The 4,712-nt window shown below is 35.3% G+C and overlaps 1 protein-coding gene across 1 annotated transcript in view; it reads right to left on the reverse strand.

Moving 5' to 3' along the window:
* The window catches only part of CCNB3 (cyclin B3), an 82,761-nt gene that overhangs the window by 77,120 nt on the left and 929 nt on the right, over window positions 1-4,712 (reverse strand). The gene's annotated exons all lie outside the window — the stretch shown is intronic.

The raw sequence follows: 4,712 nt of genomic DNA on the forward strand, positions 1-4,712 counted from the left end.
AAAAAAAAAAAAAAAAAAAAAATGTAGACACATCCAAATGGAATTCTAATGAATGTTCAAGTAACTGACTGGAAGGTAGGACAACGAAAAAAGACAACATAAAAAATGAAAACTAGAAGGAATAACCAGAAAACAAAAAATAAAAATGGTAGACTTAAGGCATGACATATCAATAATGATATTAAATGTAAATAAATTAAGTAAAGCAATTAAAAGCAGATATTGACAAAATGAATTTTAAAAAGCACATCCCAATGACATGCTGTCAACAAGAAAACCCCTTTCAAATATAATGATATAAGCAGGTGGAAATTAAAAAGTGGAAAAGATATATCACACATATATTAATTTTAAAGAAACAGGAGTGGTTATATCAATATCAGTTAAAGTAATATCACAGCAAAGTAAATTACCGGAGACAGAGAAAAACATTACATAATAATATAAGGGTCAATCCACCAAGAAGATATGGCAATCCCAAATGTGTATGCACCAACCAACCGAAATGCAAAACACATGAATTAAAGACTGACAAAACTGAAAGGAGAAATAGACAAATCCATATTTACAGTTGGAGACTTCAACATCCCTATCTCAATAATTGATTTTTAAAAACAAGCTAGATAAAAAATCAGCAAGGATATGGAAGAATTCAACAACAGCAACAAACACTAATTGAATCTAATTGACATTTATAGAACACCTCTCCCTGAAAAAACAACAAAATACACATTCATTTCAAGTGCCCATGGACCTTAATAGATGATACTTCAATTGTAAAACAAATCTCAGCAAATAAAAAAGAATTAAAGTCATAACACAGTATGTTCTCTGACCACAATGGGATAAAACTAGAAATCAGTGACAAGAATAAGATAAAAATATCCAAAGACTTGGAAACTGAACTACATACATCATGGATCAAAGATGAAGTTTTAATCAAAATTTAAAAATACACTGAACTGAAAGAAAATGAAAATACAACACATCAAAATTTCTATACCAGGTGTGGTGGCTCACACCTGTAATACCAACACTTTGAGAGGCCAAGTTGGAGAGGATCACTTGAGGCCAGGAGCTCAAGACCAGCCTGAGAAACATAGGGAGATTCTGTCTCTATTTAAAATATCTATATTTGTTATTATATATGTATAATATATAATAAAATATATAAAATATGTATATGACATATACTACATATTATTTTATTATATATATTATTTATATATAGAGATAGAGAATATATGTAAAAAATAGATGATACCCATATATACATATATATGGTCACAGCTAAAAATAGATATGTATATAATATATATATGTTATATATATTATATATATAGGTTATATGTTACATATATTATATATATGGGTTATATATTATATATATATATATATGGGTCACAGCCAAAGCTGAAAGGGAAATTTATAACACTATTTAATCTTAGAAAAGAGGAAATTTTAAAAGTCAATACTCTAAGCACCCACTTCAATACTAGAAAAAGATGAGAAAAATAAATCCAGTGCAAGCATAAGGTAGGAAATAATAACGATAAAAGCAGAAATCAAGGAAATTAAAAACAGAAAAAACAATAGTAAAAAATCAATGAAACAAACTCTGGTTCTCTGAAAAGACAAAAAACCTAACAAACCTCTAGCAAGATCGACAAAGAAGAAAAGAAGACACAAATTAGCAATATCAGAAATGATATAGATGAATAAATTTTAGAGATCTGCTGTACAACACAGTGCCTATAGTTAACAATGCAGTATTGGGATGGGCGTGGTGACTCACGCCTGTAATCCTAACACTTTGGGAGGCCAAGGCAGGTGGATTACTTGAGGTCAGGAGTTCGAGACCAGCCTGGCCAACATGGTGAAACCCCATCTCTACTAAAAATACAAAAGTTAGCCAGGTGTACTGGCAGGCACCTGTAATCCCAGCTATTCAGAAGGCTGAGGCAGGAGAATCACTTGAACCCAGAAGGCAGAGGTTGCAGTGAGCCAAGACCCCGCCACTGCACCCCAGTCTGGGCAACAGAGTGAGACTCCATCTCAAACAAACAAATGAACAAAAAACAATTCAGTATTGGGCACTTCAAAATTTGTTAAGAGTCGATATCATGTTAAGTGTACTTACCAAAAAAAAAACCACCACCACCAACAAAGGGACACAAGGAAACTTTGGGAAGTGTTGGATATGTCTACTACCTTGATTATGGTACTGGAATCATGGGTGTTTACATATGAACAACCTTGTAAAATTGTAAACATTAAATATATGCAACTCTTTGTATTAACATATCAATTATACCTCAATAAAAGTTTTTTTTTAAAGAAATAAAACAAGGGATTCCGCTACAGACCCTACTGACATAAAAAGGATAAGGGAATACTATGGACAATTCCACACATATGAAGTTCACAACTTAAAAGAAATGGATGCATTCCTTGGAAAGCACAAACTGCCACAATACACCCAATAGGAAACAGATGATTTGAATACTCCCAATTTTAAATAAATTCAATTATTAATTTAAAAATTCCCCCAAAAGAGTACTCTCCAGGCCCAGACGATTTCACTGGAGAATTAAACCAAATATTTAAAGAACAACTAACACCTATTCTACATCTGTCACTTCCAGAAAATAGAAAAGGTAACACTTCCCAACACATTATAGGAGAACACTTTTTTTTTTTTTTTTTTTTTTTTTTTTTTTTTTTGAGATGGAGTTTCGCTCTTGTTACCCAGGCTGGAGTGCAATGGCGCGATCTCGGCTCACCGCAACCTCCGCCTCCTGGGTTCAGGCAATTCTCCTGCCTCAGCCTCCTGAGTAGCTGGGATTACAGGCACGCGCCACCATGCCCAGCTAATTTTTTGTATTTTTAGTAGAGACGGGGTTTCACCATGTTGACCAGGATGGTCTCGATCTCTTGACCTCGTGATCCACCCACCTCGGCCTCCCAAAGTGCTGGGATTACAGGCTTGAGCCACCGCGCCCGGCCAGGAGAACACTTTTACAGTGATGTCAAAAACATCCAAAGATAATACAAAATAAGAAAACTACAGGCCAATATCCTCATGAATTATTAGCAAGATATTAGCAAACAAATTTTGTCTTGTACACTGAGAACAAGACAGATATTGTCTTGTACACTGAGAACTACAAACCATCAGTAAGAGAAAGACCTAAGTAAATGGAAAGATGTCTTGTGTTCATTGATCAACTTACTTAATATTGTTAAGATGGCAATACTGCCCAGATTGATCAACAGAATCAACACAATCCCCATTAAAATCTGTGTGGAACAGAGATAACATATCAGACCTAAGAATGCTGCCATTTGAAAATCCTGCTTACAAAGGTTGGCCCTTGGCTAGCATCTGAGAACTTAGATTTGGGGAGGGTTCCCACAACACTAATGGATAAGATTAGCTCACTTTGCTTTATGGTTTATGGTGAACACCAGATTTCCTCCTAGAAAACTGGAATTTTGGTGCTAGGTAGAAGGTGCCTGTATAACCAGTCCCCAGTAAAAACCCTTGCCACTGATTCTCCAATGAACTGCCCTCACAGACATTTCACACATGTTCCCACAGCTCATTGCTGGAAAAAGTTTTGCTAAGAAGCCAATCACAAAATACCACATGTTGTATTGAATGTCCAGAATAGATCTATAGAGACAGAAAGTAGATTAGTGGTTGCTTAAAGCTGGGAAGTATAGGGATGGAGGGGTGGCTGAGATGTGATAGATAAAGGGTATAGGGTTTCTTCTGGGGGTGGTAAAAAAAAAGCTCTAAATTGATTATGGTGATGGTTGTACAACTGTGACACAGTAAAAAAAAACCACTGAGTTGTACACTTTAAATGAGTGAGCTACATGGCATATGAATTATATTTCAACAATGCTGTTATAAAAACATCGTAGCTAATAAAGTATATCAGTTCCTTAAAAATGTTACATTGAAGAGTGGCAAGGATAGATTCAGTGGAGCCAGTCAGCCAGTTATTACGATAATCCAGGCAGTTTGGATCAGGATGACCCAATGCTTTTGTTTTTGGCCTTGGCCAAGCACCTCTGTGTGGTCCCAGGGGCAGCAATTTTTGAAGAACCATTATCACTTATTTTCAGTTATATAAATATATTTAGGCATTTACTAATATATATGAACCTTTTATCATTAGCAGGGTAAATGAAAATGAGTAAAACACAGTCATTCTCTTCAAGAAGCCCTGTTTTGGGAAAGATAAAGCTCATAAAGAAACAAATATAACACAAGGTAGAATGTAATGTGTGAATTATAAATTCACAAGGTGAATGTAAAACTACTGAGTATTTCAGAAGACACATATTATTGAGTTCACTATTATCAACACCATCACTATTGCCATAATCATCTCAACATCACCAAGAGCTACTGAGTGTCTAAACACATGAGCCACTGCTCGGTTATAAACAGTTACTGCCTTCCTTGAACCTATCCACACCTTCATGATGGAAATATTAAGGAAATGTATCAATAAATATGACATACACAAAAATGCAGTTTTTAGGATGGGGAGTGATTCTGTCACGGAGAAATCACCAATTTCCCGTTTAATTGGAGGAATGCCTTCTCAAGTGGCTTTTGCCTGGGGTGTCCTCCTAGGGCTTATGAACATGTTTTCCAACAGCTGCGACCTCCTAGTGGCCACATGAAGTCATTACCC

The sequence above is a fragment of the Cebus imitator genome, unplaced genomic scaffold, assembly GCF_001604975.1.
Source record: "Cebus imitator isolate Cc_AM_T3 unplaced genomic scaffold, Cebus_imitator-1.0 Scaffold520, whole genome shotgun sequence".
In the NCBI taxonomy this organism is placed as follows: Eukaryota; Metazoa; Chordata; class Mammalia; order Primates; family Cebidae; genus Cebus; species Cebus imitator.